Here is a 19,946-nt window from a genome sequence, read left to right on the forward strand (position 1 = left end):
AGCCAAAACGATGTTCTATGGAAAATGCAGCTAGTTCTGCTCACAAGCTGGTCCCGCTGTGCCTTTCTTCCCCCACCATGTTTCAGGATGTGTAGATGTGCTTTACGGTCGTTTTCCAGTTTCCGACACAGAAGATTGAAAGGCTGTTTATTTAAAATTTGAGATTTAATAACATTAGTAATTTCTACTGCTTCATCAAAGACATTCTCAAGTGAAACTGGACTGTTTTTCCATTGTGGGGTGTGGGGTGCTGAAGACCTCTGTGGCCACTGGAGCACTATGGGGGTCCCTGCCTGATGCCTCACTGAGGCACCAGCCCTTTGCCCACCGTGTTCTCGAACCGCCCACAGAACTGTCAGCACAGTGGCAAAGGCAGAGCAGCTCAGCGTCGGTATGAAAATAGCTTTGATTTCAAGGACTCCCTGAGGATTCCAGATTTCCTGAGGGGTTTAAGGACCATGAATATTTGAGAAGGTTTCATGTAACATTTTTTAAATGATGGTTAACCCTAATGCCAAGGGGCAACTGGGTACTGCAGTCAGTTAAGTGTCTGGTTCTCGGTTTCCGGTCAGGTTGAGATCTCCGGGTCGTGGGATCGAGCTCCATGTCAGGCTCCGTGCTAAGGGGGTGTCTGCTTTTCTCCCTCTCCTTCTGTCCCTCCCCCCCAAAATAAACAAATAAATCTTTCAAAAATATCCTACTGGGGCACCTGGGTGGCTCAGTTGGTTAAGTGTCTGCCTCTGGCTCAGGTCGTGATCCCCAGGGTCCTGGGTTCGAGCCCCACGTCAGGCTCCCTGCTCTGCCGGGAGTCTGCTTCTCCCTCTGCCTGCTCATGAGATCTCTCTCAAGTAAACAAACAAACAAACAAATCTTTAAAAAACAAAATTAAAAATACCCTACTCTCAAATATGCCATAACTTTGAGAAACCACGAAATAGAATGTGTATTTTTATATGAAATTTTTTTCCAAATCAAATGAAATATGCCAAAAATATTTTTAAAATCATAGAACAGTTGCATTTTATGTTTCATGTAGTATAACATCATCACATTACATTAGTACATGTATGTGGGTGACATTTACACAATACACACTGTCCTGTTAATAATTTCTTCTGAGGACCTTCAAGTTTCTTAGGATGTCTGTAGTTGAATTGATTCTGATAATACTCTCGTATGTTGTCTCATTCGATGACTAAACAATTTTTAAAGATGTTCTAAGAAGGGAAGAAAAAACCCATTATCCTAGCTCAACACCTCTCTCCGTCAGTCCTTGCGTCCCTGACAGGCCGCACAAAAAGCACTAACCAGATTCCTTCCCAGGAATATCACAGCATGTGTTCCTTGGAGAGGAACAAGGTGGCCTGGGGCCGGACGAGGGGTACAGGGCTGGTCTCCGGCTAGCACCATGCTGGGAGCAGGGCCTCCAATCTGCCGGGGGGCCGGGGGGAGCAACCCTCCTTGCTGTCAAGATTTACAAATAGCCTGGCTTTTCGCAGTTTGCGGGGGATGACGGGGAACTGGATGCTTTTTCCCCTTATTGTTTAGACATTTGTGAAACCTGTAGGGGCAGAACAGGCACCCTCTTGTACATCAGGATGGCCAACGGTGGCTGGGGATGGCCCGGGAGAGGCTGGACTGACTCCCTGCTTCTCGGGGGTGGGGGGCGCTCTGTGCTAGGGGACAAGCCCACAGCAGGGCCTCGAAGGAAATTCCACTCGGCAGGTGGCGCGTGATGCCCGAAGGGGCCTCAAGGACTCCAGGTGCGGAAAGAGACGGTTGGTGTCCTGACCCCGCCCCTCAAGATCCCGAAATCTCAGACACCTGACGTCGTTCCCTGACTCTCGGAGTTGCAGATGGGCCTATAACAGCACTCTCAGGACTCTGTTGGTGGAGGATAAAGGAGACAATCTGTGTAAAGCTTCAAGCAGAGTCAGGCACACAGACACTCAATAGATGGCCGTTTAATCGGACGAAGATATGTACTAACCAGGTAAGCTGTGGGAGGGGCGTCCACTAGTCCCACGTCCCTTTAGGGAAAAACCGGGCCTAAGGCTGGCAGGCGGGAGGGGGAGGGTGACGCTGGCAGGTGCTGGGGCTCAGGCATAAGTCTGAGGTCCAGACCCAGAACAACCACACCTGTGGGCATGGAAGGGGGAGTGGCTGCAGGAAGGCAGGTGGTCGGGAAAGAGCCCAAGCCCGGGAGACAAGGAGAACTCAGTGGGAGTTCTTGGAAGCAGCCAGACCCACGCAGAGCGCCCGCTGTGTGTACCCCAACCACAGCGTCACCATTGGTGGCCTGAAGGCAGCAGCTGCCCCTCAACTCCAGGCCAGCAAGGAATTCGAGAAGGAATGGTGGTCGGTGAAGGCTGACCGCCCTCCTCACATGTCAGCCCCACCACCTGCGGAGACCCGGGCATGGGGACCCAGCTGCTCAGACTCTCCCGGTCTGGGGCCCAGAGGGGTCCTAGCCCGGGCTGGGCTTCTCCCTGCTGCTCAGATCCCTGTGCGCGGAGGAAGGAGGCCAGAGCTGGTGCCCAGCGGGGCGGGGCCCTCGAGGTCTGTGAGGCCAGAGAGCCGGGCCTTGGGGCCTGCGTGGTATCTGGGCAAAACCTAAGCACTTAGTGTTAGTGCCTCGGGCGCTGTGGGGGACGGAGAAGCAGCGACAGCGAGTCTAGCTTTCAATGTAGTTGGAGACATAACGTCACACATGAGAAAATAATAATGTAGCGTGTAAATTCTAAAATGTGGTACAGGCACCCCAGGAACTTGTTTATTCTTCCGTTTATTTACTTCTGTGTAATAAGCCCACGTTCCCAGAAGCCCCAAGAACGTTGATAGAGTTACCTACTGACTTAAGACTTGGGTGTGGGGGGGCGCCTGGGTGGTTCAGTGGGTTAAGCCTCTGCCTTCGCTCAGGCATGATCTCAGGGTCTTGGGATCGAGCCCCGCATCGGGCTCTCTGCTCAGGAGGGAGCCTGCTTCCCCCTCTCTCTGTCTCTGCTTCTCTGCCTACTTGTGATCTCTGTCTGTCAAATAAATAAATAAAATCTTAAAAAAAAAAAAAGACATTGGTGTGTCAAAAATAAGCAAGAAGAAAGAAGAAAGAATATTAAACAAAAACTAAAAAAATTCACTGCATATATGAAAACGGACTAATGTCCTTAAAATAGGAAGGACGGACTTCTACAGATCAATAGGAAAGTGAGAAATAACCAAATATGACAACGGACAAAGGACATCATAATGACACAGTTCATAAAAGAGAAGTGGACATGGATAAAGTGCCTGGAAAGTCAACCTCCCTCATCAATAAATGAGTGCAGGTTCGGGACAGTGAGTTACATTTTTCAGACTGATAAAAATTACAGTTTGATCAGACATCCTGCTAGTCCGGGTTTCTAGAGAAAGCCACTCCTACTCCATACCCAGGAATTTAATTGGCTGCCGTGTTTCTGCAGAGCATTGAGAAATTCCAAATACCTTTTTTATGTCTTGGGAGTTTGATTTCTAGAAAGGCATCTGATGACTATCCCTGCCCCGGGGGCAGAAAGGTACATAAAAATACCCTCCCTACGGCCTTGTTTTATATGTGAAGGGAAAATGAAAATCCCATCTTCATGAATACGGGATCGCGTAAACACGTTTCCTTACGCTTACGTTACGGTGTGTTATGCTATCTATAGAAAGAATGAGGCTGATCTAGCCATGCTGACATGGGAGTTATCTAAGATACACTGATAAAAAACAAAATGGGAAGCAGCGAAGCGCGTGTGTCATGTGACCTGCGGGGTGCACGTTGGCTCGTGAGGTCTGCTTGTCCATACAGCGAACACCCAGAAATGCCTCTGAGGAGTGGGGTGGAGACCGGACAGGAAACAGGATTTATTGTTTTATTTATTATTTATTTCGGACCCTTCTGCAATACTGGAAATACTTTTCAAACCAGCTGGAAATAGGTGCTGAGCGCCATTCTGTACCTAGCACTCTGTCGGGCCCTGGGAGAACAGAGAGGAAGGTCACACGTGCTGACCTTGAGCAGCCCCACAGATAAGACAGGAATATAAACAGACGGGGGGGGGCACCTTTTGGGAGCGACAGAGTGGGCAGGGTCTGCAGGGAGAGGGAGGAAGGGTAGGGGGCTGAAGGGGGAGAAGTCTACCTTTGGAGGAGCCCATGTGTGCGTGAGGGCTGAGGACTCAGTGAGGGCAGGTAGCGGACCCTAGGCTGGGAAGGAGAACGTGCACAAGGGCATAGAGATCTGCCCGCAAGCGGGGTGCTTGGGGGGTACTGTGGCTTGTGACGGCAGGTGGCCATGAGCACGTGAGGAGAGGCATTGCTGTGGAAGGAGGCCAGAGCACATGGGCCTGGGACTTCCTGCAGGCGGTGGTCAGCTGCTCACACCCCAGGAGTTCTGAGTATGAAATCATTTGGGACTGCAGCAAAAATGGAGGTCACTTGGAGGAAGAAGCTTCTGGTAGCTTCTAGAAACTTCTAGGACTGTCTGAGCAAGATCCCAAACGCCATCTCCTTTGTTGTTGGTTTTTTAAAATCTTGCTGTGATGGGGAGAGTGTGAAGGGCCGAGCAGAGAGAAGCCAGAAGCTGGGATCAGGTCGTCTCAATCACTCCTTTGTAGAGGATGTGTTTCCGCAACTGACTCTGGGCTGCTGTAAGTGAAAATTGTGGAGAGAGTTTGCAGGTGGGTGTGTGGGTAACAGTTCCCCCAGGGGCCTGGCTGTGAACATGGCTGAGGTCCTTCTTCACAGCTGTCCAGGATGTCCAGGGCTGTGTGGCTTCCTGAAGCCACCTCTGTGACCTCTCAGCTGTGGAGGAAGGACAGGGGAAGAAGAGCAGGTGACACGTTTGTAAACGTGTGGTTCCTTTTCGTTCATCTCTGCCTGCATTTATATCCAGACTCTCTGAGGGAATCAATTGTGGATGACATCAGCAAGCCCGAGGAGTGTGACTCCTGAGTCATCCTCAAGGGAACGGGGTATCTGGTTAATTGAATTCTATGGCTCCAACTGAGTTACCACAGTGACAAAGGATGACGGATGTGCCAGAGCCGAGAGCATTAAGACATTAAGAGTGAATTCAATGCTCCTGCCCCACGATGGGAATTCAGTCTTGCTGTGGGAGTTCAAGGAACCCCAGCGGTTCACAAGGCCTGACTCATGGGCCTTGTGATGACGGGCATCAGTTTTCATTGCCCAAGATTCTAGACCTAAGAGGTGCTGGAGTTTGGACTGAATCAACAGTTTCATGTATGTCTTGGCTCAAACCCCTTCACGGCTCCCTGGTTCGGATGGCCAGACTTAGCAAACAGAAATGCAGAATGCCTGGTTCGGTCTGAATGTCAGATACTAAATGAATAATTGTCTAGTGTCATTATGTCCATGCACGTGTTAGTTGCTGTTTATCTGAAACTTAGATTTAACCAAGCATCCTATATGTCATCTGGCAATCCTATTCCCAATGGCTACAAACTAAAGCCCAAATTCTGGCATCCAGTTCTCCAGGATTTAGCCCCGATCTGCCTTTGCAACCTCATTTCCCACACACTGTTCCCTTTCTGGTCTCCAGTTTAGTTTCTAGACAAAGCTTACTACCTCCTATGTGTTGCTTTGCCTTTTGTTTCCTGCCTCTCTAACCTTTCCATCTTAAAGGTCATGTCTAGTCTGCCATCCCTAATCGCCAATGGGGCAGAACCTCTCTCCTCTTTAAACATTCTTGGTATCCTTTTGAGTGAGCATCTACAATCGTAGAGGACACTTACGGCTTTATCGGCCTGGTACCTCTTCCTTCACCTGGAAAAAAAATCCCTACTTTTGACAATTGTTCCTCTGACTCCAACCACTTGATTCTGACAGGAGTTTCCATATTCTCCTTGACTCCGTCCTCTGGCCACAGATGATTGGCCCAAAAGTGGAAACATGATCCAAGCTGGGCCAATGAGATCCTTCCCTAGGTGATGTTTATAGCTCATCTTGTCAGGCACTCAGCCCAGACCCCACTCCAACATCTGAACTGAGCACTGAGCCAGGAGCCCCTCTGAGGTCAAGGACGTCATCATTTCACCTGTAATGATCTATAGTCCTAGCTGCCCTGTCACCTAAGGACACTCATCCCCATGTGACCCTGGTGATGGAAGAGGATGTAATGGGAAAGGCACTGCCCCAGGAGTCCAGAGGGAGACCTGGGCTCTAGTCAGAGCTCGGCTACTAACTCCCTGCAAGAGCCATCATCGCAACAGTTGGCAAACCCTTCAAGAGCAAGACCGCACCTTACTCTTCGTACCGTCAGCTACGTACACTCGGCAGGTGTTAGATAGATGGCAGAGGACGGTGGTGATGATAGTGACGGTCACAACGACAGAGCAAGCCACTGCCTCCCTCTGGGACTCCGCTCTCCTGACTATCAAACTGGGGAATTGGATTTGATGAGTCTTAAGAGCACCTCCATTTCAAAGAGTCTTGTCACCACCAACACCAGCCCTGGAAGACCCTGATGACTGCCTCACAACACCTACAGGCCACTGACCCACGACTGATGTGGCTGTCAAAGACAGAGCCATCTTGGGGCCCCTGGGTGGCTCAGTCTGTTAAGCATCTGCTTTCGGCTCAGGTTACGATCGCAGGGTCCTGGTATCGAGCCCGGCGTCGGGCTCCCTGCTCGGCGGGGAGTTGGCTTCTCCCTCTCCCTCTCCCCCTGCCTGCTACTCTGCCTATTTGCGTGCATTCTCTCTCTCTCTCTCTCTCCCTCTGTCAAATAAATAAATAAATAAATAAAATCTTTTAAAATAAATAAAATAAAACCCGCATATCTCAGCAAAGTTGCACTTCAATTGAACTTCTGCTAAGGCCAGACGTGTAGTGGTGTTTATGTGGCATTTAGTCCTTTAAAAAAAAATTAAAAATGACAGGGCCTGTGAGAAACCCATCAGCCACTTTGTGTCATAGTCAGAGAGTCACTAATGGCTTTGCCCCCCTGGCTATGGCTGCCCAGAGGGTATCGAGAAGGATTAAAAGGTATCGAGGGAGTAATTCTAAGTTGAGACTTCAAATGCCTTTAATATGTCACGGTGAGAAAATGAAAGAGCTTGTACATCTCTGTGCTGACCAGAGGGCTTTGAGACACATTGTCAGGAAGAGCCAGAAATCCCAGGTCAGGGCCGGGAAGCTGAAGTAGGAGCCAGGCTGAGGCTGGGGCGGGGGAGCTGCCTGTGGGAGGGGGCGTTGCCCACAGCAGGTGCAGCAAACGCCAGAAGTCCAGAAAACTTGGGCAGAGGAGGCTCCGAGGCATGAGGAGGGGCTCATGGTTCCTTCTGGAAAATAAGATCATGCAGCTGAAGAGTCTTCCGGGCCATCCCAAGAGTCGGGAATGTTCTGTCAGTTGTCCGCTGCCTAAAACGGTTTACTTTGTAAGTAGAGTAAATATCTACTCTTCATTCAAGGAAACAAAGCTGAGAAAGTCGAAGGCAGCAGAGTGTAAACTTGATGACTGTGGTTTCAAATCTACACATTGTAAGCCGAGAGCTGTCTCCAGGTGGCTGTCTCGTCCTCAGGCTCAAGTCACCAGGACCTGGACGCAGTCCCGCCAGGCACTGCCTCAGCTCCTCTACCCAAGCCTCGGGGTCTCCAGACAGCCCCCGAGAAGGACCTGCCAGTCAGCAAACCAAATCCTCCAATAGGGTCTGGCCCCAGCCCAAGGAAAGCAAACGCAGGCCAGGCATGAGCAAGGACAAGACAGAGGCCATCCCAACAGACTTTGCCCTTCCCAGGCTCACCTCCAGAGAGGACGCAGCGGCCACGACATGTATTTTCCCAATCAATTCCTACAGAGGGTCTCGTACTTTGTACCTTGAGAGCGAAGAGGGTAGCTGCAGAAAATCGTCCCCACGCTCTAGAGTGGACGGGTCAGGTGCGTCTCTTTACGCATGTGTGTTTCTGATTACTCAGACGCAGGAACATCCACAGAGAACGGCAAGGTCACGCCTTTTGCCTCGTTGTGCCTGAGACGGCAAGATGGGTCCCCGGAGGCTCTACTGGGGCGCCATCCAGGGAAATCTGGCCAGGGTTCTTGCTCTTGCCGAGTCTGCTCTAACCAGCTCAGTCTGATCCAGTAACGAGGCCACAAAAGGTGCCACTGGTATTTCCATCAGGATGCAGCGGACACAGGCTGCGTTAGGTTGGATTAAACGAATTTTCTTGAATGGAGTCATCCAGGGTCCCTGCCTTCATGCTGATTCATTGTACATCAAATACAAATACTTTTTAAAAGATTTTAAAAATTATGAGTGTTTTAATGTGAAAAAATTCAATTTAATTTAGAGGTGGCTCCAGATATAAAGGTACATATAAACACACAAGCAGAATAAAAGTATGACCGCAGAGGGAGTCTGGCATGACCAGCCAGGATCACCCCGGTGGGTGTTGCTTAAACCCCCAGTGGGGGGCATTGGGTGCCGTCTCCCAGTTCCAGCCCAGGTCAGTTTTTCTCATCACCGTCTTGGAGTTTGATCCATTCCAGCCCCAAAAAACCATGACGAAACAGGATCTGTGGGTGTCCATGAACTCTACAGAGAGGTCTCCTTCTTTCTGTCTGCCAAGTCCCCTCTCAGCGGCCGGGGCTTTACCCGCCGTCCTCCTGCCTGGATGTTTCCCTTTGTCCTGCGGGATCTGTGTGTGGATCCGAAGCTGCCGTGGGGATGGCTGTTCTCTCCGGGCACTTTCCTTCCAGGGGGAACAATTCTGAAAACCTTCCTCTCTATATGTCGGTCACAGCAGCAGGGCCTGGGGGACGTTTTGTAGACTGCCTTTCTTTATGCAGGAAGACAAGTTCTAGAGCTGAATGGAAGACCTCCCTCATCCATGGCTTCTTCTTGTGTTCCCTTGTTGCGCGGTCCGTTAGTGGGAACGGTCAGGGTTCAGCACCGTCCCCGTTCTAGTCCCTCCTCTCTAGGGCTTTGCAATATGGCCATCTCAGGCCCGGATCACCTACGATATCCTCTCCACAATGACCCATTAGTCCCTGCAAAACAGAAGACCCTGATTTAAAGCTCCCTGTGGAAGTCTCGTCCAGAACCCCAAACCCACCAGGGCATATGGGGAATCCCTTCTCCTCCTCCTCCTCCTCTTCCTTGTTCTTCTTCTTCCTCTTCCTCTTCCTCCTCCTCCTCCTTCGAGAGAAAGACAGAGAGTCAGAGAGCAGGGGGACAGGAGGGAGAGGCAGAGGGAGAGAGAGAATCTGGCTCCATGCCCAGTGCAGAGCCTGATGCAGGGCTCGAATCCCATGACCCTGAGATCATGATCTGGGCCAAAATCAAGACTTGGATGCTTAACCGACCGAGTCACTCAGACACCCCATGGAGTCCCTTCTTTTTCACTCAGATGAGCCATTTCTGCCAAACACAATGGTTGCTAAAGTTGTACCCAAGTAAAATTTGTGTAAATTGAAATTTTAACAGCAACCCTGCAAATAATCTATTATTTTCAATTTAGTGTACTTTGTTGTACAATTGCTTAATACCTCTATATTTTAGCTTTTGTGAATTGTGTTTTTCTAAGAGTGTGTGGTTTTAAAGAAGAAACTATCTCTGGAGACAAGGTTTCACTAAACAGTAATCAAGATAGAAAGGGTTAACGGCAGAAAAATTAAGTAACAGAAGAGCATTGCGTCTTGTCCCCTGGAAGCAAGACCAGGTCCCAGCTGGAGGAGGCAGCCTCAGTCTGAGGGCAAGGGAATGAGAGCTGGAGCAAATGTATGCATGAGAGAAGAGGTACACTCCCAGACCGAGAGTGGGGGCCTGCGGGACCTGCCAACAACCCGAGTCACATAGACAACATGAGGTGGCCTGTCCATGGCCTGAGGGGCCTGTCCTCATCCTGGGCCTGTCCTTTACGATGGGAATGTATCCTGGTCAAATTTCCTCCATGGTTCTTTGGTTTTGAATTCTCTGAGCCACTTTGGGTCCCTGGCTAGAGACTGTTTACTCATCAGTGCACTTCTGTTGGGATGCAAAGTGCCCCATGAGCATTGTTAAATGGAGTTCCTCCAGCTTGTCCAATAATTTTCTCTCCCCCTGGGTCACATCCCTGAGGACACACACGGCCATCCTAAGGCCCACACTTTGTCTTTATAGGTCTTACCTCCAGACCAAATTGTCCATTGCTACTGCTGTTTCGGGACTTCAGCAAGTTCCTTTTCCCGGGGAGGCAGCTTCTAAGGTCTGTTCAGCAACTATTTCCTGGATGCCTATAATCGAATGCAAGGGCGTGGGACACCTGCTACAAAGGCACACACCAGTAGCAGGTACACTTCCTGCCCTAAACATCCTAGAACAATTACAAAAACAAGACAGGTGCTGTATTTTGTTGCAGAGATCTTCCCCGGGCAAGCTGACCACAGCCCACACAAAGCCCCCAGCAGACATGATATCGACATGGTCACCACATTCGGTGTCTGATCTCAGGCAAACACCTGAGACTGGTTCACACGACCAAGCTCCTGAGACTAGCAGATTAGCTGGTCACCTGTGTGTGAGCTAAAGACCCAAAGACGGCTGTCTAGCATCCCAGAATGTTTGGATCAACTCGCCAGCACACCTGAGGGTGTCTACATAGGAGGCAGATGCCAGAGGAAGGTGGAGGAGTGAGAGACTAGGCCAATGTCATCAGCAATGTTTGTCACACACCTTCATTTCCGCTGCAAGGCAGGCTGTCGTGGGGACGCTGAGCTCATGTCACCTGGTCAGGGCCAAAGACACACTGCCTGTGATGGCCTCTCTCACCCCTGCTTTTCTATAGTCCGTGTTCACTTCCACTGAAACATTTTTTTTTTATTTCATCCATTAATTCCACTGAATGGATTACAGTCAAGTCATGAAATCATGCTCGTCCTGCTCCTTTCCTGAGAGAGGTTCTGCCTAGGAGATGATTCTGTCTTTCAGTCGCTGCTTTAACCAGCTTGACTCTGGGACTCTGACATGCTTCCCTGTCACAAGTAACCACCTTCACGGTACAGACTCCATTGTGCCAACTCAATGAAGCAGGCTGGGTTAAGTGTCCAGCAGGAGAGCTATGGAAGGACAGAAGGGAGAGGGTCACCGAGATGCTCTGAAGACCATCACGGAGGAGATGGTATTGGCAGAGGGCTTTGGGAAATGTTGCGATTTCAAAAGGCAGAAGGGGGGAGGATGTTTAGATGAGCAGAGACTTGGAAGAAAGCAAGCAAAAAGTTTTGGTGGTATTGCTAAAGAGACAGTTATAAAGGAGAGTCTGGGGAGATGGAGGTATGGAGGGGCGGAGCCCCAGGAGTTGGTTCCAAGGCAAGGAGAAGCCGTTGAAGGGTTTTGTACAGGACAGTGACACGATCAAAGTAGAACTTTAAGAAAATGAAGTCAGCAATGGGAGAGGAAAAGCCCAGTTTTAGATAGACTGAGTGCCAAATAAAGGATTCCCAAAATAGAATTATGGTGTTTTCACAAGTACAAAGACCTTTGCCCGGAGGGAGTTTAGAATTTGTTACAAATGGAACCAAAAAATGGGTAATAAAGTAATACTGAGCTTCTATATCCAAAAATAATCTCTGGCAGCAGGAAATTGTTTTGCAAGTCAGGCTGTTATCTAAGGAAAAGATTTTCCAAATTCCTTTATTCCTTTGGTGTATCAAATATGGGAGCTTGGCGTTCTCCCCCGTGGTCTACAGAGTTCCCATGAGGCTTGTAGGAGAGATCTAGTTCATCACTGAAGTTTAGCTGGAGGGTCAGTGAGACAGATATGAGGTAAGGGAAGGACAGGAAAAGTCCACCCTTTCCCTGGTTTCATGGATGGAAGAAAGAGAGGGAAGATAGTGAGGAGAAAAAGCACATGACATGTGAGTCCCAAAATCCACTATCCAAGCTCAGACATGGACAGGGAAAGAGAGCACCCAACCAGTTCAAGGTGATATCAAAGGCAGAAGGCCTTACCTAAGGAGGTTGTCGGGACAGGAGGACAAGAACCGTGGCAGAACTTGGGGAGGGAAGCCAGGCATGGCAGGGTGCCAAACAGGGCAAACACTCAGGGATCTGCAGTCACGGTGCCCGGCCAAACCCATGCCAAGTAGGCGGAAGCCAGGTAGCAAGTTCCATTAGCTTCAGACTTTGGCAAACAGGAGGAGTCCAGGTAGACCAAACCTATAAGCCAGGGACAGAGAGGAGAGGACACCATCACTGGGCACCCCCAAGTCCCCACTGTGGCTATAAACAAAGGTATAGTCTTCTCCATACACCCATACACCATCTCAGAGCCCGAGAGACAAAAGGAGAAGAGTCTTATCAATTGACCATCTTTATCCAAACGGAAGTTCCCTAACAGGTCCAGTTAAATGGACAGATCTGACCATGTTTAAACAGGATTCAGTAGTAAATTAATTGTTGTCATTAATCAGCAAGTGGGAGGGTGGAGGAGAGGGGTACCAGGAGGAAGACCATATTAATTATGGAAAATCTAAAAATTGCACTTACTTTTCTCTGCACGTCTAAGTGAGTGATACCGAGTTACATTTTCCACCTCTCAAGTCATGGATGAAACAGGAGACGTGGCCGCTATGGGGCTGACTAGAACTTCAAGACAGAGACAGAGAGCTTACATACAGCCAGTAGAAGACGGAGGGCCACCTCTTGGAAATGCCCTCTGACTGTATCTAGCAAACCCCGTGACCTTGACTTTAGTGATCCTGTGCGTGTAGTTGTTTCTACAAAAGCCACTGTTAATTGAAGCCTCTGCCTGTCCAGCCTATATGAAGTGGGCTTCCATGTGACAAATTCCCAACAGCGACTAGCACTTGGCAATAATCAGATTACCGCCTGGAGGGCCAACTGTACGTATTGCAATGCCTCATCTGTCAAAGAAACAAGGCCATAAGCTGGGGGCAGCTCAGCACTTCACAGCCCGTGTTATTTTGAAGTTCTTATGTCAAGAAGACAGCATCTCTTTTTCTCCTGCGGAAGTCAGGTCTGTTGGCTGGTGGGTTCAGAGGCAGGATGAGTGCTGGATCATGGTCTCAAGAGAAACAGAAGTGGACAAATTAGAAATAAGCCTTTTTCCAGCCAAGAGCGCAGCGTTCTCCTCCCGTGAGGACAATTCACACAAATATGATCAGGGATGGGGCGCTGGATGAGGAGACTCGCATTGTAAAATCTGGCAGAAGAAGGGTGAAGGAGTCCTAGCAGCAAAGAAACATTGCACAGGGTTTAGCAATGGGCCACTTGCTAGAGTCTTGGGAATCAACTTTTCTGAAGGGAGAGACAGAGACAGAGAGAGAGAGAGAGGCAGGTGTCCACATTACCAGCACCTCTGACCTGCATTTGTTTCCTCCACTTTGCAACTGGATCCTTCTTGGTGTAGCACACGGGGATGCTGGTCAGGTTTGGGGTACTGTAACATCATTCCCCAAGGAGTTCTTGTTTTGCCTGTAAGTATGTATCTCAGAATCCTTGCTGCATTTCTTAAGTTCCTTTCAGGAAAAAGTGTTTATAAATAAAAATCACCTATAATCCCAACCCCAAATAATTCTTTTCTATTTTGCACATTAGTTCCCATACACACAATTCTCTTAAACACTTCTAATCAAGCACGGATACAAGTTAGCCTGCTCCTTTGCTTTTCATTAGCATATATGAAAAGCATCTTCCCACATTTTCATCAGAACTGTTAGTAATGGCTACAAATGACTTCACTCTGTGGCATTCCATTGTTTACATGATTTCTGTTTTAGAGCAGAAATGATCTATGTCAGGGCACCTGGGTGGCTCAGTTGTTAAGCATCTGCCTTTGGTTCAGGTCATGATCCCGGGGTCCTGGCATGGAGTCCTGAGTCGGCTCCCTGCTCAATGGGGAGCCTGCTTCTGTCTCTCCATCTGGCCCTCCCCCTGCTTGTGTTCCCTCTCTTGCTATCTCTCTCTCTCTGTCAAAAAAAAAGAAAAAAGAAATGACCTATGTCCTGTCTATTATCTGGCCGCCATGATACTCAGCCACTGTCGTTCCTTGACAAGTATCTGTCAGGAAGTCTTGGTCAATAATCAATAATCAATAGTATGACAGCATCAGTGTTTATTTTGGCCTCCATCAGCCTCCCACCTCATCCCACTGGTGCTCCTGCTTATTGATCTGGGAATCTCCTCCCTCAGTGTTTCCCAGCATGGACATGGAGACACCAGTGGCCCACAGACCCAGCTTCCCACAAGGGGGCACAGACAGTGACTGGGCCCCTCAGCGGCCCACCCAGATGCTGCCAAAGGAACAGGGCCCACAGAGAACCATCTGGTAGCAAGAGGTACCAACTGCCCCAGGACACAAACCTTTCATTCCAGAGCAAGCTGCACCGTCCCGAGCTCACAAGTGGCCATGCCAGTGTCCCAAGTCCATAGCACGGTCTTGGCCATGACTGTGGTCATTGCCCAGAGCTGCTCCTTCCTGATCCTCAAACTCACCTGTCAGGTCTGAAAACCTCTCGATAGACTGTTGAAAAGTGTCTTGTCTCCTTCGCTTAGGCTGAGTTTGCTCCTGTTGTTCGCAACTAAGCACCCTGTCTGGTTTGATCTCCTTCCTTTATTCCTATCAAAACCTGTCCAAGGAAATATTGAAAATCTATCCCCACTGAGACAGGAAAATATCCCCGTTTGTTCATACAAGCTTTTACTATTGACAGTATTCTTTTTTTCATAATGCACTCTCATTTCATTTATTAAGTTAAAGTGTTCTAACACATAGTTTTATTATACCCAACTTAAAGGGAAGAAAAATCAAGCCCGTAGTGGTTCAGCGACTGCCCAGGGTCACACAGTGAACCATCAGATCGTCTAACTCAAAATCCCATGCTATCCTCACTATGGAGCTACCTTCTACCTTACCGTGTTCCATTTCAGGCATTTTGCACAGGGAGGGGGTGGATACTTGGGGCTAATGAGTGGAATAAGAAGGGGGAAGGCTTTTCAGAAGGAAAAACTATTCTGAGTAGGGAGTGATCTGTACCACCCAAGGGGAAAGAGGTCTTGTGTGCACATGCACACGCACACGCACGCGCACATACACGCACTCACACGCCCACACTCATGCCCTCGCCCAGCCACCGTAGTCCCCCCTCTGCTTTTCCATTACAAGGTGCTAAGCCTCCCATGAATTGGTTAACAGCCAGCCAGCTGAGCAAAACACACCTTGGATGAGCTTCTATTTTTGTGATACCAAGTGTTCCGTCCACGAGGACTTGAAAACACACAGACCCCCAGCAGAAATGACTCATGCACGAAGGCTCTATGGAGGGGAGGGGAACTAAATGCTGCTGCTTTGGGAGACACATGAGGGGGGCCAGACACGTCACCTCCTGTTGAACGGAAAGCGTGCTACCTAAAGGCAGAAAACATCTATCAGCAGTGGAAGAGCTTAGCTATAAATGCAGGGGGAGTCCGTCCAGAATGGTTGCAAGGTAAGATCAGAGGAAGGCTCTGGAAGCTTCCCGCTGGATCCCTGATATTCTAAGGCACAAATACTAGCAGGACCCCATCGGACACGCTGCCGGGGCAGTAAGGGACAACAGAAAGCACACTGCAGCACCTGAGACGCCAAACTACCAAAAAGAGAAAAAGAAAAGGAACCTAAATCTGGCCAACCCTCTGGAGTCACCAGAGGAAGGGCTTGAGACGAGGGTTTGGGGCAGACGGGTTTCACGTGGGAGACGGTCCCCGGAAGAAGTGAGGGAAGGAGGAAAGTGAAACCTGGGGGAACAGAAAACAAAGCAGTTGCTCACCCTTTACTAATACATTAACAACAAGACCAATCAGGGATGGTTACCCCTGGGTGACTGGGCTCAGTCCAGCTGGGGACCTCCTGAAGAACCATCTAGAACAGGGCCCACAGAAGGTGGGGAAGCTGGGGAATGTATCTGTCCCTGGTGAAGGGTTCCCAGGAGTTAGTCCTCCCTGTTTCAACATGGGGCCACAACTTTTGTCATTTAAGCTACGCTGAAAAAACACCAAGGCCCAGGCCATCTGGCACCAGGACGGGGGGCCCCATGGGTGGAACACAGACCATGACCCGGCTTCTCCTACCTGGCATCCTGAAAACAGACATAGAGACATACCAATCCAGTGTCACATGCACTCTTTTAGGGTCCTAATTTGAACAAAACAGCTGTAAAAAGAATCTTTTCAGATAGTTGAGGAAAACTGCATCTGGCCCAAGTATTAAGATGATATTAAGAAGGACACCTGAGTGGCTCATTTTGTTGGGTGTCTGCCCTCGACTCAGGTCATGATCATGGGGTCCTAGGATAGAGTCCTGCATTGGGCTTCTTACTCAGAGGGGAGTCTGCTTCTCCCTCTGCCCCTCCTCCCACATAAGCACATGTGTGTGCTCTCTCTTTCTCTCTCTCATAAATAAATAAAGTATTTTTTAATCCTGTCCTATTAGAAGTCTATACTGAAGTCTTAAAATTTCATGATGACTAAGATTTGCTTTAAACTACTCCAGCAAAAAAGCAAAACTGTTGCTGCATATGTCGATGAAACAAGAAGAGCAAAATGATCATTGCAGAAAGGGGGTGATAGATTTTGGTGGTCCATATGCAATTCTCTCTACTTCTATGTACAGAAAATGTCTATCAACAAAAGTGAACTTGGAAAGAAAGGCAGAAAGCGGTAATAGACTCAGGCAAGCAATGATCCCTCCACTGCTTTTCTACTGGGCAGCTGTTCTGTCCAAAAATGACGGAACAAATCTCTACCCTGTGTGAGTTTAAGAAAGAGAAGCATTCAGAGGCACCCGGGTGGCTCAGTCGGTTAAGCGCCCAACTCTCAGTTTCATCTCAGGTTATGATCACAGGGTTGTGGGATCGAGCCCCGTGTCTGGCTCTGCACTCAGTGGGGAGTCTGCTTGAGACCCTCTCTCTTCCTCTGCGCCTCCCCCTACTCACAGGCTATCTCTCTCTCTCTCTCTAAAATAAAAATCAATAAATTTTTATAAAAGAAAGTAAAGTACTCAAACGTCACATGGGCATTCAGTGGTTAAGTGACAATACCAGACAACGATAGACAGTCCCTTCACATTTGTGATTCATTAACTTCTCTAGGAGCAACTGTGCAATAAGAAACATATATGTATATTGTCCCCGGTTCCTGACACAGAGCTACTAAATCCCTTGGGATTTCCTGCGCAAGGGGCGCATCTCTTGTTCTGATGAGACGACTCTCCCTGGGCTCCACGGTGGCTTCGGAAACGGTCTGGTCACCAGGAAGAACCAAACCATGATTAGAAGTGTGGAACTTTCGGCCCCAGCCCCCATCCTTCGTGGAGGAAAGAGGGGCTAGGATTGAGTTAATAATGGGTCATTCCTACATGACGAAGCAGCCATAAAAATCCCTACATTATGCAGGTCAGAGAGCTTCCCGTTTGGGGAACACACCCTCATGTGGGAGGGCAGAATGTCCCAAGGCCACAGGGACAGAAGCCTCTGCACTTGGGGCCCTTCCGGACCTTGCCCTGTGCACCCCTTCGCCTGGATGTTCACCTGTGTCCTTCCTTATCTAGTAGACTGGCGAGTGGTGTGTGTAATATTTCCTCGAGTTCTGCGAGCCATGAGAACGGATTATTGAAACTGCGGGTGGGTATGGGAACCCTCAGCTTGTAGCAATATTAGAAGTACAGGCGAAGCTGGGGCTCCACTCCTTGCTGTTGGCATCGGAAATGAAGGCGGTCTTGTGGTACCCGCCCTTCGTCTCTGCGATCTGCACTAACCACAGGGAGTCGGTGTCCAAACTGAATTAACTGTAGGAACCCAGATGGTGCCGAGTGTTGGGAGAATTAGTTAGTGTGGGGTGAAAACCCACACATTTTGCACCAGAAGTGTAGGTGTGAGTGTGAGTAGAAGAAACAGGGGTTTTTCTTGTAGTAGTGCTGACAGTAAGTGCTAGAGGAAAGCCAGGCTGAGAAAGAGAGAAAAGGTGTGGGACCTCGTGCCTTCCCCCAGTCAGGACCTGTGACTTAGTTGCCCATATGGAAACCTCCCTTCTAAATCCACGTTTTAAAAAGATCCCAACCTATTTCTGATTTTTAATTTGATTTGATTTGATTTTCTGTGCATTCTGTTAACTGATATACTCAAGTGGTGTTGTTTAATGTCTTTAGATCTCCTGGGAAAAGCAGAACTGGGTGGTGGTCAGAGGTTGAGAAGAGAGACAGGAGATGGTGGGGAAGCTGGAAGTGGGTAGCTTGGTCAGAGTTCCACAGGGTTCATTCGGGACGGGGCCCACACCTACTGAGAAAGGAGGGACCAGGCTTGCAGGGTGGGGTGAGAGTCCTGTTAGGTTGTATCTCTGTAGCCCACAGACTGAAAGGGAAGTCAACACCACTAAATTCCACCCAATGGCTTTGAGACCTGCTGTGTGTTTGGCCGCTTACCGTATCTGGGGGCACGAAGACGAAGAAAGCACCATCTTTGGTTGGGTTCTTTGACTGTAAGAGGTGGAAGGGCCCTCCGACTGGGTACCTCACAGTGTTGACAGAAGAGATGAAGAGCCAGCTTCTCAGAGGAGAAAACCCAAGGAGCCAGAGGACGGGCTCTTCAAAACCAGGTTCCAGACATTTCCATCTTTTTGTCACCAAGGACCAAGGAAGGACAAGGCCCTTTGATCACAGTTCCACCCAACAAAACCCGGAGGCCGTCTCAGAGGAGGGAACGGAGGCAGAACCGGCAAACAGCAAGGTCTGGCTCACATCCTAACACACAGGGCCTGCCTTCACGGAGCTTGACCCAGTGCGGAGTTGGATGCGCAGAGGAAAATGGCGCTGGGTAACGTGTGGCAGTGGCAGGAAGGAGCCCAGGGCCCGCACCAGGGGAAGGCGATCAGCAGTGTGCTTCCTGGCGGATGTGTTCCACTCCAATAAAAAAGTCTTGAAAAGGGAAAGGTTTGAGCACCCCTTGGCTGTTGCGTCTCTGGGTTCTGGAGGGTGTGGGGCTCTGAGCAGGGGTGGGGGGGCAGCCGAGCATGGGGTTGGTGGGGGGGTGCTGGGGTGTGCGGGTGTGAGCCTTGCTTCACATAGCTGTGGTTTCTGTTTACAGTCAGCTGTAGGTGAACTGGGGTCAGGCCTGCGGTTCTCACTTCAAAGTCTGAGATAATCTGCAAATGGTTTTCTCCCTGGTTTCCTTTCCCAGCAGTAGTTAACCAAAAAAACATAAAATAAAAAATTTTTTTGCAGGAAGGGGGGGGGTCAAAACTTGATCATTGATCTTGCTTTGTTTTACAAGTTTCTAAACAATGTTTAGAATCATGCAGCAGATCCCAGCCCACCGAGGGAGCTGCCAGTTGTGTCTGTAGGGCCCGGTGGCAGGAAGCATTGTGAGATGAAAGAGGAAAGTGGGTAGAGGAGGGAGAGGGAAGGAAGAAAACGAAGAGGAGAGGAAAAGCCAAGGAGGAAGGGCAGGTGACTGTCAACCCACACTTCCGGTCAGGTAGGTTCAGCTGGTGAAGGAGCAGGAGGCTGGCTGAGGACAAAGCAAAGGCTGGCGCCTTGCACCCCCCAATTCGCCCGCTCCCCTCCATAGGTGTAGCATTCCTCAGGCACCCCTGACTGCCATAAAACGATAAATAGTTAACTTGCAGAGATCACAGTCCTGCAAGGTAGGAGTCTCCCTTGGTTTGCAAATGTCCTTGAGATTTACAACAAAGAAGTTACCTTATCAATAGCCCAATTTCCAGGGACACAGAACTCAGTTCCTCAAGCCCTAATGTCACCCTCCCCTCCATGAAAACGGAAGGAGGCGGAGGTAGAAGGAAAAGTAAATAAAGTTCAATTTCTTCTAAACCTAAATCTCATTAACAAGGATGCTTGATAGCAGGAATGTAACATTCCACCAGGAGACTCCCAATTGTCTTTACTTGATAGTAACTAGGCCTTCAATATCCTGATAG

The 19,946-nt window shown here is 49.3% G+C and overlaps 1 long non-coding RNA gene across 4 annotated transcripts; it reads right to left on the minus strand.

The window, feature by feature from the left end:
* Positions 1 to 7,051: 7,051 nt before the first annotated feature.
* LOC106005192 lies at positions 7,052 to 18,977 on the minus strand. 4 transcript variants are annotated; one of them, XR_006608069.1, is made up of 6 exons: positions 15,198 to 16,001; positions 14,475 to 14,608; positions 12,507 to 13,498; positions 11,970 to 12,176; positions 10,150 to 10,255; positions 7,052 to 9,031 (listed from the first exon to the last, which is right to left on the minus strand). It is a non-coding gene; the product is annotated as an uncharacterized LOC106005192 (long non-coding RNA). The 4 variants fall into 4 exon arrangements; XR_006608071.1 differs by having other exon boundaries at positions 12,507 to 12,605; positions 12,846 to 13,498; positions 14,475 to 16,001; XR_006608070.1 differs by lacking the exons at positions 14,475 to 14,608; positions 15,198 to 16,001 and adding an exon at positions 18,436 to 18,977.
* Positions 18,978 to 19,946: the final 969 nt, after the last annotated feature.

The sequence above is a fragment of the Mustela putorius genome, unplaced genomic scaffold, assembly GCF_011764305.1.
Source record: "Mustela putorius furo isolate JIRA1106 unplaced genomic scaffold, ASM1176430v1.1 tig00000813_pilon_pilon_pilon, whole genome shotgun sequence".
NCBI lineage: Eukaryota > Metazoa > Chordata > Mammalia > Carnivora > Mustelidae > Mustela > Mustela putorius.